The 13,195-nt window shown below is 44.6% G+C and overlaps 1 protein-coding gene across 1 annotated transcript in view; it reads left to right on the forward strand.

Moving 5' to 3' along the window:
• The window catches only part of rxrba (retinoid x receptor, beta a), a 30,986-nt gene extending 17,791 nt beyond the window's left edge, over positions 1-13,195 (forward strand). The window contains exon 14 of the transcript XR_004615466.1: positions 13,178-13,195. The gene's annotated coding sequence lies outside the window, so the exon portion shown is untranslated. The remainder of the gene's footprint in view (positions 1-13,177) is intronic.

Below are 13,195 nucleotides of genomic sequence, written 5' to 3' on the forward strand. Positions count from 1 at the left end.
TGAACGCTGCCATCTTGGAGCTGGAGTCTGCGCAGTAGCGATCGGGGGATTGAGCCGCTCTGTCAAGGTCACGTCAAAACACGTGCTTGACCAGTCTCGGCTGTCAATCATGAAGTCTCAGCTGTTTTGTGATTGAAACCAAACTGATCAGAAACATGTGAACATACGTCAATGTGATGTAAACTACATAAAATGAGAGAAACCATCTTTGAAAAAACAACAATTAATGTGTATTTTGGAGGATGCTGGGTTTATGACCTATGCTGAAACTAGCCACCAGGGGGCGATCGAGACACTTTGGCTTCACTTTTTTGAAGCCATCATGTCGTTGATCTTTATTTGCAGCCTCTTGTTCAGCCGAACTTTAACTGGCACAGACTTCATGATCTGGATTCGAGCTCATCTACGCTCTGAGAAATTTGCTGTGGGATGAAGTGCTCGTCTTTAAGAGAGGAGGCCGACTTTAAATAATCTCATCTTTAGTTTGTTTGACGTCTCAGTGACTTTCTCTGCAGGGCTTTTCTCTTGGAGTTTCCTCTGTTGAATGTTTGAGCCTGCTGCTACTGCGTCGTGTTTATTCCTGGGGGATGGGAATGATTACGCTTACCAGTCGAGTGCTGGAGCATCTGCTAGTTGACTATAAAAGACTAGTCGCTACACATCTGACTGAGTAAATGCATCTTTGTGGATAATCCATCAAAAAGTAAAAATATGCAACTTGTATATTTGTCTCGTGGTAACTAGGTTAAGCAGTTGTCATGCAATGTGTGCATTGTGTTTCTGGCATTTGTGAATTCAGCTTCGTCTTTGCTACATGAGCTCACATTGATTGGCAGTGAAATTATTGAGAATTCTCATCCCTCCGTGTTGAAGCAGTGCATTTGAGTTTTGCTACGTCTTTTCTATATTTCTCTATATTTTGCTATGAGCTTAGGTCATTTGGAGAAAGGTAAACATACAGTAAAAAGATGAAGCTAGTGGTTGGGAACTTTTTTAGCATTTGTACGGGGTATGTGTGGCCACATGTGTACGCTGTCATGCACATGTGTATGGAATCTGTCTGCAGCTACGCCTTTTTTGACCGGCAGATACTGTAGCTTTGGCTGTGATGTGCTGGCAGCCGGTGAAACTGATTTGTTGGGCAGAAATGATGAAAGGATGCACAGAGGAGAAGGAGCCAGGCTGGAGGGATGAGTAACTGTTGACCTGATGCTTTATCAAAACAACCCAGCCTCCTCCTTTCCTTCACTTTGTCCACTGCTTTACTTTAAACGCTTCTTCACGCAGTATTACTGGCTTTGCATTGGAATGGACTTGTAAAATTAAACTATGATTCTTGGACTGTTTGACGAGGATGTGAAGCTTTTAAGTGGAATAAGCGTGGGAGAGCTGTGAGGAAGGGATTCAGTGCCGTGTGTCCCTCTTTGCTTTACTTTACTTGACGGCAGAGCAGCGACGATCTGCGGTCGCCGTGGGAAACCGCCGGATCGCACCGCGCCGCCCACAAAATGTTTGTCGTTGCAACCGTGTGCACTCAAGGCAGACGCATGCTGTGACCTTTTGACTGTGTAGCAGTATTGTTGTCGCCATCTTTGTTACATTTTGAAATTACTCACTTTTTTTTGAAAATAAAGACATGAATTAAATATGCTTTTTTTTAAATGGATTGCAGGCTGTGACTGAAGACTTGATCATCGTGTATAGATTAGATATCATGGTGGCGTTTTCACCTATTGACACAGGCCCCCTGGAGCCGAGGCAGATTCCCATTAAGGTCAATGAGGTGCAGTGTGCAGCCTTGAAACCACCACCCTCACTGGTTTGTTTATCACTGCCAAGCTGTTTGTGGATGTGGCTGTTTCAGATGCAGGCCACTCAGTCCCCACTGCTTGTTTTGTCATGTATGTTGTGATTATTGTGCAGCGCGCTAAACAGTGCGCCACCCTTGGCCTGTGTAGTGCATACTAAAAAGGGGCCCTAATAAGAAAGGAATGACAGCTCGTGTGGAGAGGGGAGGTCACAGGAGGGAGGAGGAGACCAGGGTTTGGCCCTCTCTGGGTGCTCAAGCTGTGCATTGGTGCTTTTTGCAGGGCCCCCAGCCTGAAAACGTCTAGTTACCAAGACACAGGGACATAGTTTTATGAGTGAAACGCAAATAAGGAAGGATTTCATCCCAAATCTGCTCGTCTTCAGTTGGATTTTCTGCACGAGCAACCTGACGTGTGTTTTCTGTGGCTGCTTCGGATTGTGAGGAAGAAGTTGTGGCTCTGGTTGTTTGAAGCCCAGCAGCATCCACAGGTGTGGTCTGCAGGCAACACCTTCAAAACCTGTTGGTTTTTAAGGTTTGAGGAGTCGTGAAGGGAAGTAGAGAGAGAGACAGAGGGAAGGAAAGAAGGGCAGGGACTCAGAGAACTCGGATCATTTGTCGACTGAAGTAAAACGGGAAAGAATTCAACTTTCCAGTAGATCTAGAATCTTCCTTAATTGTTTACTCTTCATCTTTGAAATCCACACAGTTTCTTTGTCTTGTTTCCTGTCTCCCTCTTCTCCAACTACGCTCTAATCTTTTGTTTATTACAAAGTATTAAACAAATACGAGAAGTGATGAATCAGAATGGAATCTGTCACTGATATTTTTTTATTTTTCTCTCTTTCTCTTGTCTGTTCTTTGTCCTGTTTGTATCCTACTCCCTCATACATGTGGAGCTGATTGACTATTGTGTGCTTTGGGGATTGAAAGAGAAAAAAAAAAATCTGAATAATTTTTTCAGTCATTAATTCTGAATCTTGTTTCTGTTTGTTGTATCATGTCTGAGTAAAGGTTTTAATACTGTATGACAAGTGTGTTTCGTTTATTATTAAAAAAAAATACTAATTTTAAACTGTGAAGCAAACCAACTGTAGTTTAATGTTTGAGACACAACGCAGGTTGAAAATTACCAGAGTGCACTCGTTTCCTTCAGGCAACACCCACTCTCTCTTTCCATGAAGTGGAAGGTCCCAACTCGGCCCGTGTCCTGGAGAGACGATGGTACGCTCCTCAGTCCAGCAGGACCCCAGGGCCCCGGGCGACTGCTGGCACCGCACTCCCACCTCTCGACCTCCAGAGGGAGCACTGACCTCTTGTCCTCATCCAGCTCTCTCCAGCTGTGCTCTGCTGGCGCTCCACCTCCTCCACCTCCTCCCCCTTGTCATCTTCAGATTAGAGCTGCTGGAGGTGGTGGGGGTGAAATTGCTCTGTATTTCCTCCACACCTACTTCTCATGCCTCGGCCAATAAGGGAGCAGCAGTACCTCGATCAGAACGTTTGTACTGGTCCAGTTCACCCTGTGCTGGTGGCTCTACTCCCTCCGTCGCATATTTAAATGTCGACACAGATAGAAATATGTGTGCGAGTTTGTCTCTCACACGCTTTCAATACCTCCGTCTCTCGTCCCACCTCCATCAGTCTGTCTCCTCCCTCGACTGTCCCCGTCCAGAGCATGGTCCAGTGTCACTCCTCTTCCTCCAGAGGCTGTAGAGCCACAACTCTCTGCTCAAGGCCTCAAGTGGCTTCAGTCCCTGTTTTAAGAGCCTGTTTGGTCAGTTATCCATTTTCCTGCAACTCAGAGTATTTAAAGGCCTCAAAAGCAGTTTTATTGATGTTACTTTCACATATTTTTTTATTGGCACCATTGATAAAACCACCCCATGAGGTCTAAGTGTTTCCTTATTCTAAAGTAGCATTTATTAAACTATGGTTTCTCCATTGAAAATGCTTCTGAATGGTTTCCCAGTTCTGGTGCCACCATGTGGAAGACTCGACTCAGCAGTAGTTAAAAGTATTATTAAGTTTTCCCTCTGTGCTTCGTTTGTGGTCGGCCTTGCTATAAAACCTCCAGCATCTTTTACTTTAGTGTTTTATTGAGTTTAGGATTCATTCACACATTCAACCAGGCGTTGTGGTGAAAGTTTCCCTCACTGAGGACGAGTGGACGGAGACAAATGAGACGGAGGCCGAGCATCACTTCTCCAGACGTCTGAGCCAAGTGTGCCACTGTGGGAGCTGCTCCTGTAGTACCGGCAGCTGCCAGCAGAGAGCAGGCACAAAGAGGCCTCTGTTCAGGAGCGTGTCAGCAGCAGCATCATATTTAGAGAAGTAAGTTTCTCATGTTGAATCAGGAAAATGTGGTGATGTTAAACCAGGATGAGTTGAAAACGAGTTAGATTTCCACCAACACCGTTCATGCTGACTTCTCGTCCTTCCTCGGGCCTTTTAGCATCTTTGCCAGTTTGTCCTCTTCCCCTCTTTCTTTTCCTGCCTTCACTTTTTCCTCGTCACCATCTTCTCCCTCTGTGCTGACACTCACACTCACCTCTCCGTTACTCTCTCTCTCATTCTGACTCCATGCTTTCCATTCCTTTTCAGTGGCCTTTCGTTCCTGCCCTCCTCTCTCCCCAGTCTCCTTCTGGCTCCAATTCTCCGTCTCCCTCCCGCCCTCCTGGTTCTCACCCCTTCCCCTCCCCTCCCCTCCAGCACTGCAGAAAGACACCTTTATACCAGGGGTCAAATTCCTCTTAATTTCTGCCTCGAGAAAAATGTCAATTTTCGCCAGGTGAATGTTGTCGCTGTGCACTGAATAATCAAGCCGTGTTTGAAGTCACTTGCCAGCAGCGATTTGGAAGATCCTGTGTGTTAGAAATACCCCACACATCGCACTCCTGCACACACACACACACACACACACACACACACACACACACACACACACACACACACACACACACACACACACACACACACACACACACACACACACACACACACACACACACACACACACACCTACCTGAGGAAGACAGAGCATCATTGAGTGTGTGCATCCTGTAGACCAAACAGCAGGGCAAGATGTCAGGTGTGTTTGCTGCTCTCTGTTGTTTTCTGTTCTCTTAGGTTTGACCTACACAGTAAAATAAATACCATCATTCCCCCTCTGAACTTCACAGTTGCATAATTGTCCTTTTCTCTGCAATAAAGAACTTTTATTTATTTTAACATTTGAGTCCTTTAAATTCAGTCAATCTGCACCAGATTTCACACATTCATAGATATCAGACCCGTAAATCAAGAACTTTAAATTATTCTCTGTGAAATCAATGAAAATGTTGAAAAACGTCCTAAATCACAATGAAAATGAAATCCTGGATTCGCACCAGTTTCATGGTAATCCAAGATTTAGTCTTTCAACCAAATCAACGGACAGGGGTGACAACATAACCTCCTTGGTGGAGATACACATGGAAATAGAAAAAATAGAAAATAACATGGACAGTGCAAACAGCGTATATACAGTGTAACAGAATTGCACAGATAGAAAAAGATATAGGTGTGTGGGGTCTACAGCGCTGATTTAGTTTGCTGTTAAATCGGACTTATTAAAGACAACATTTCTATGTTAACATCACAGTATCATGTCTGTTGACAGTAAAAGTAAAAAATGAACAGTGTGTAATTTTAGCCACATTTATCTTTTTATGGCATAAAAAAACAACTTTGTGCTCAGTTTCTTTTGGTCTCTCCGGTCCAGACATGTTGGGATGGGAGGAAACGCTGGAATGACAAGTGACAACATTTAGCAAAGCCAAATTACTGGTCAGCAACTGTCCCCGTGTTCTTTGGGCTGTAATGACATGCTGGGTATATACAGACCGAATCTGAGCCAGGGTGCACTTACAGACGACGGCGAGCAGCCTCCTGAGCAGAGCTAAATCTGTCTGAAGCTGAGAATGGGTCCAGCACAGAGGTATATAATTCCACAGCTGGGGTGGTTGGTCTTGCTTTCTAATCAGAGGGAACATGGAGGATAAAAATATGTCCGACGAAGGCATTTGCTGAAAAAGAAGCGTTTCATCATCGCTGTGGAAATATGATGAACACTGTGTTCCATCGGGAAAACACAGAAACTTTACTTGAATTTCCTGATGAACTCTGTGTGTAAAGGCTTGAATATGAAGAACATCAGCTGTTTCAATGTCTCTTCCAGTACCGGATTGTACTTGAGAATGTTTTCTGAATAAAGTATAACGTAGTTTTTAACCTTACATAGCAGACCTGCTCATAGATTATACCCCTGCTCGTACTCTTCCATCTGTCCACCAGCTGATACTCTAATACTTTAATATTCAAATTTAATTAAGATAATTTAGTATTAACATCACAGCAGCGTCCACACACAGATTTCAAAGGGACACTTTATTTTACATTTTCAATGACGCAGTGGAACAAACTGTTGGTCACCTGATGTAAAAACATGTCAGCTCACACAGTGATGGATCCGTAATCTTCTCATAAGGTCAGAGACACACACATTTCATTTAATATTCAATAAATGTTCCCTGGTTTGAACCTCGGACTGAAACCATTTTCATGTTACAGCTTCTTATTGATATCTTGAATAAATATCTGCCTTTTGCCAATAAATAAGTAAAAGATATTGTAGAAAAGCAGATGTTCTGTGATACTTGTTTGACCTCCTGCCTGTATGACTGAATAAAGTTCCACTTCTTAATTCCACTGTCATGACGAGAGAGGCTGGGTGTGTGTGTGTGTGTGTGTGTGTGTGTGTGGGGGGGGGGGTTTCTGTGTTTTCTGTGTGTGGGACTAACGAGCTTTGTCTTTGTTCCAGCAGCGAACGTGAGAGGAAAGTGTCAACAACAGGAAACTGGTGGACGAGGAGGAAGAGGGGAGAGTAGATGGGAAGACATGAGAAGGGGAAAAGGGAGGGAGAGGTTTTCATTCTGCAGCTTCGCCGTTATTCATCCCGCTGCCTCGGCAGTGGTGCATGTTTTTTTGGGGTAATGGCCCCGGATGAGACGTCAGTGAGGGCGGCTCTTTGATGGCTCCTCAGAGGACAGACAGGCTGGAGCGATGGTCATAAACAGCTCAGATTGTTTTTATTGCTGTTTCTTTTCTGACCTAATTAACTGGCTGCCGTGTCCAAGTTCCATTAGCTGCCATTTTTCAGCCGCTTGTGTTTGTGTGTTTGATCTTTTCTGACTTCATCCCTGGGACAGTGTCACTGTGGCACTGGGTCCTCGCTCTCCTCCTCAATCCTTCCACTGCCGTGTCTTCTGAATCACCTCATCTTCTCCCATCCTCTTGAATATGTTGTGGTTTGATAAATTATGTTTTTCTTTCACCTTCACCCATGGAAGCTGCCCAGTACAACGATGGTTAACACGTTTTGGAAAGAGCATCTTTTTGGTCATGATGGCAAATGCTGATCTTTCTCTTTCTCCACCCAGATGTTACCTGGGAAAAGGCCTTTTTCACCGCAGACGTTTTCCCAGATGTTACCTGTGTGTAGCACGGGACTTCTGACAAATCAATCTTAATGCCGAACGCAGCATGTGAACACAATCCACCAAAATCACTGACTTTGCTGACTTGACTTTAAAATGCACATTATCGGAGGTTATGTTTTCAGACCAACTGGACGGATTTCAAAGAACTCTTGTCTTTATATGATAGGATTTTTTTTTTTACATTTTCACACATCCCAGACAATAATTCATGGATCTTGATGAAAAACATCTGTCAGATTTAGAGGACTAATATCTGTTTAATTTGGTGCAGCTTGACTGAGTTTAACTTGCTGGAGGTATGAGCTCCGCTGAATGACGATCGTATTCTGTCCTGTTGCACTATGACCTCAGCAAGCACGTTCCCAACAACTTGTGTTGCAAGTTAACTCGTCCTAAAAGCTGCTTCCACGGCTCGGTGACGGCTCAGCTCCACTCTCACAGAGGCCGCGGACAGAGGGACTCCTCAGCTGGCCGGGGTCAGCGAGGAATGCACCCGGGGAGAGGGAGGGAATGTACCACAGGGGTGTTGAGGAAGGGGGTGGGGTGGCAGCGGAGGAAACACAGAGGGGGGAAACAGAGGGGTCTTTTGTGAGACAGGAAGCTGCTGAGACCAGGGCCCTCTCTCTGGGTACAGTAGTGGAGCAGAGAGAAACCTGGGAAATGAGAAAGATGCGATGGAGGGAGGAAGACGAAGGGCAGCGAGGAGACACCTGGGAGGTGGTGGAAAGTGAGCGAGTGATGGAACAAGACCTTGAAGGATTTAAACGATGGTGTAGAAGGGGATTTTTATTTAGTGCTCCAGAAGTTCACATCACATTTATAGTTGGGTGACCGGGAATCTGAGCTTTTAATACAATTGGAAAGATTAAGGTAGATTGATCTGTGTGGAAAAACAATACCAAAAATCATCAACTTAACTGTCATCTTGGGTCCATATCCCATCCACCTACACGGAGGAGACAGGGTTTGTGACCTATACTCCAGCCAGCCACCAGGGGTCAATCACGATGATTTGGTCTCAGTTTTGGGGAGCTGTCATGTTGTTATCTTTATTCACAGTGGTTTCCTACACGTGTAGGTCCCGGAGCTCCTCGCTGCTCCTCGCTGCTCCTCGCTGCTCCTCTGGTTCCTCCACAGTTCTTTGTAGTGGTCAGCTGCTGGAGGTACAGCAACGTGTCACTGTGATGGGAAATGACCCACCTGACCTTCGCCTCGACCTCACCGGGTCCACCTGATCAGTCTGGGTCACAGCTGGGCTTCGTGGCCCGTCTGTCCCGTCACCGCTCAACCAGCCGAATACTTTTGATGCTTCACATACTTGTTGCTTCTCCTCTTTCATCCCCTCACAATGAAAACAGCCACAGGACTGAGTTTCATTCACAGTCGTCCCTCTCTAGAAAAGCTGGTGGAGTTTTTTTCCACAGGTTTGTGATGGAGAAGCATTAAACCTTTGATTCTTGATGATTGTCCCATATTCTCATAGAGGTGTAGCTTGTACTGAGAAGTTTCAGTGGTGTAGGCGTCAAGTTTTAAATCTTTAAAGATATAAAAGTAAGAATTCTTTATCAAAATGTTCAAACCCTGAGAAATCCACAGCTTTATTAATTTCATATTGGTCGTCTTTTAATTGCTTCATCTTTACCCGTAGTGAATTGATGAGAAGATGTTGACCTGAACCAGAATGAACGTGTTTCATCAAAGAACAGTCATATCATTTAGTTTACAGCTTTAACATCCTACAAATTTAAGGTCACATTATGAAATTGGGACAAAAGGTCAATTTCACAAACACACACACGTGTATATATTTATATAAATAGGAACAGTATAACCTGGGATATTTAAAGTGCTGTAACCTTTGCACAGTCGTTCACAGCTGTTCTGTTCAGGTAACGGCACAAACCTGTTACTGTGTCAAAGCCACTGAGGTCCCACCCTGTGTTTTAGTCAGTAGGTCACTTACAGATGCATCTCTCCATCCATCCATCCCTCCATCCATCCCTCCGTCCATCCCTCCGTCCATCCCTCCGTCCATGGGTCCACCTTCTCCCTCCCCACCACAGGTTTTTTTTCTGGAGTCTCCATGTGTAAATACCTTTTGATCCCTCCTCCCTCCCTCCTGCTCTCTCCCTCTCTCTCTGACTCCCCTCACCTCCGTCCGCTCTCCTTCTTTTATCAATGGCCCTCATTCATTCCCTCTCACCCTCTGCATGCCTATGTGGCCCCCACCACCAGCTCTCTACCCACCCATCCTCCCTCCTCTCCTCTCCTCTCTATTCATTCCTGTGATTTCTTTTTTTTTTGGGTTGTTTTTTTGCCTGTACCTTTCCACGGCCCTCACCTCCCCTCCCATGCAGCAGTTTCCTCAAACCGACGTGCGTACCAGACCTATCTCTGGCCTCCATCTTTGACTGGGTTTCTTTTTGGGGAGTTTTGGTATTTACATCTCGATCCAGATGTGGTTATTTCAGGTTTTGGCAAAATTTGTTTATAAGAAAAAAATGTCGGCACATTTATCACAATTCCAGGTATTTAATTGTTGTTTGGATGTTAATCTTTTCTGCTGTTTAACACAAAGGAGGTTTTTAATGTAGTGAATTTTTATAAATGTTTATAAAATCTGCTCCTCGTATATTTTTACTTCGTGGCTCAGAATAACCTCTTTCTGGTTCAAGCTATATCTCCAGTCTCTCTAATTGCCTTTTATTATTACAGCCATTATGAACCAAATTAACTCCCAACTGTGAGTAATTGTGCTAAATTGAGCAAATCTTGCAGCTCACCCATTCCCATATTTAACATCAAGAGGTAAAGAAGCTGCCTTCCAGCTCCCAAAGTAAGAATTGCTTAGTGTTGAAAGTTGGTAATGGAACACGTGTGCACAAGAGAAATGCTGAGAATGAGAGAGAGGGGAAAACACACACACACACACACACACACACTCTCTGGTTAGTTTATCAAATATCAAAAGACGTGTGTACTTTGGCAGAACGATACTGTCTGCTCATATAGAAACGCTGTTATACATCAGTTGGCACGCACACTTCAGAGCTCGTGAACACTCACCCCACACAGAAAAACACACCCACCCCTGTGTACCCTCGCTGTACCTCCCCCCTCCCTCACCCTGCCCCTTCGTCACCCCTTGTCCTCCCTTCTCCTCCTCCTCCTCCTCTCCTGCCTATTTCAAGATATGTGGTTAACTGGGTGTGTTCGGTGGCCAGATTCAGAATCACAGACCCATTTACTGTCTAATTCTTTTTACCTGGTGTCTTTGCACACCTCCAGCAGCTTCACCGCGCAGATTGTGTCTTCACCAGGCATGGACACATGCACTTTGACCCCATTGTTAGTGCTGAGAGTATCAGTGCACTCCCTTTTCCGTTTCCTCCCAGGCGATCCCTCGCTCTGATCTATTTCAGTGTGTTGTGGCTAACAGGGTGTGTGTGCGTTTGCGGCCCTGCCCAGTAAAATACAGACTTTTCAAGGAAGTCAGCAATATAATATGGCCGCTTTATTGTAATTACAAGGTTCTTCTTTTGGAAATGGCACGCAGAGAGCTGCTGCCCACAGGCACATGCTGAGTCCGTCTCCAAGAGCTCGTGCCACCTCCCTCTGCCCCTCTGCGTGGACTCCCTTGCTTGCATCGACCCAGATGTTGGCATTGCCCCAGATGTTCCACACCAGACGGCGCTATCAGCTGGATACTAGTCCCCCTTTGACATGACAGCCCGTTGAGATTCCTGTGCTGTCAGATGATGGAGAGTCGGAGCTCAGTGTGCTGGGTGGCCATGTCTGATGCAGCTTCTCCACAGGGAAACCTTGTGGTCTCTGGGTTCTCACAACCCTGGAATTACTGCCCAGTGAATTAAAAGCTTTTATTAATTCCAACATGGCCGACATTGAAACTGAATAGTGTAATTGGAGGGTTCACGACGACGTGTTCCGCTGAGTTTCTTCTGGACGAGACAAGAGCACCTGTGTGTTGGTGTCCGATTATTTTACCTGCTAATGACACGTCAGCGGCTTCACCTCTCGGTGGTCACTGGGACGTGCTATGAGTCTGTTTGCTGCCATGCTGCTGGTGGTCATGGTCACTGGGAGCGTACGGGCCGCTCCTGCTCTTTGGACCTGTGGTGCCTCTACAATGTGGTCAGCAGATTGTGTGGATTTCACTGTTGCTATGGCAGCGACGTTTGATGCTGCACTTGCATTAATGTGTTTAAAGACATTAAAACTCCATTTGACAAGATTTTAAATCTAAATTCTTTCTGACAAAATAATAACTCTATGGACGTGCACATTTTTGATTCGATGAATAAAACTATACTTTTATATAGTCCCTTAGAAAACAAAGTGCTTCACCACGCAGCAGTTAAACCAAAAAAGTTATACAATTGTCAGATTAAAAGACAGTAGTTATGAATGTTCCAGAACCGAAAAGATTTAAGACTCTCAGATAAAAGTTTCTTTGGGGACATTAAATAAGTTACTGCTTCAGTCTACCTCATTTCTTCTTCTTGTATTTCTTCGTTCCAGAGCCTCGGACCCTGACTGTCACCTTCAGCTTTCAGCCTGGGGTCTGAGGCCGGTATCAGACCTCGGCTCGAGCATCTCAAGCTACAGGCTGGTGCTTTTGTTACTAAAATGTCAGATATGTAACAGGAAGAGGCCTTGAAGGGTCTAAAAAGCAATCAGCCAAATCTTAATATCAATTCTAGAGCAAATTAAGAGCCAGTGTAAAGAGGCTAAAACTGAAGTGGTGTGATCTCGTCTCTTGGTTCTGGTTAAAAAACCTGCCAGTGGAGTTTTGTCTAGTTTGGAGTCGCCTGATAGATTTTTGGTAAAGACCCCAGACTGTAAATAAAGATGGACGATACGTCTCCACTTCCTCCCACTATCCAGAAATTAACACAAAAATATTTCTTATACAAACGCTGCCATCTTACACCAATGACTGGTCATTTGGAGCCAGGGCTTCCACAGGATGGAGCCACAGCATCGAGGGGCAAAGAGGTGCTAAAGTGCATTTCTGTCAGAGATTTCACTAACAGCCACGTTATATTGGTTCCTGACAGGAAATACAGCTTCATAAGTGTAAATTCTTTTTCCCAGTTTGCTCTGTAAGTCCCAACGTGGAGTTTGCTGCTTGAATCCATGTGACGTCCCACCACCGCTCACAGCAACGCACAATGAAGTCACAGAATCAGTTTGAGTACAGGTAGACACCTGCTGACGCACGAGGGTCAGAAGTTAGCGAGCGAGTCTCAGAAAAGTCGTCGGTCGGTGCAGGTTCATGTGTTTTGGGAGCGGAGCTTTGTTGAGGACGTATTGTTTTAAAGTGTAGCCTCCTCTAGGATTACCAACCCCAGCTTTAAAGCCAAGCTGAGTTCCTGCACATTCATGACTAACACTGGTTCTCCAGCTCCTCCCACCCCACAACCATTAAACGTATAAATGATGGATGGACGGACATTTAATAAAAAAGACATTAAGAGCAGATCAAATATTTTTGAGAGGTAAAGCAAAATCAGATTGATATGTGATAAGAATCGTGTTACTTCTCGAAAAGCATTTAAATGCTCTCAATCCAGATATCTGCAGTCTGTGGAATAAAAAAAAAAATTTCTGTAATAAAATAAATTTCTGTAATAAACAAATGTACATACACACAAAAAATACAAATATTGATAATAATGATAAATATGCATAAAAATACAAAGTCACAGACCGGTGCACCACTTTCTGTTGTGTGCAGGATGAAACCACGGACACAACAAAAGTGGAGATTACAATCTTTAAATGTAGGCGTTTGCGTGAATATAAATCGCAGACACACACACACACATAC

This window comes from Hippoglossus hippoglossus, chromosome 11 (assembly GCF_009819705.1).
Source record: "Hippoglossus hippoglossus isolate fHipHip1 chromosome 11, fHipHip1.pri, whole genome shotgun sequence".
NCBI lineage: Eukaryota > Metazoa > Chordata > Actinopteri > Pleuronectiformes > Pleuronectidae > Hippoglossus > Hippoglossus hippoglossus.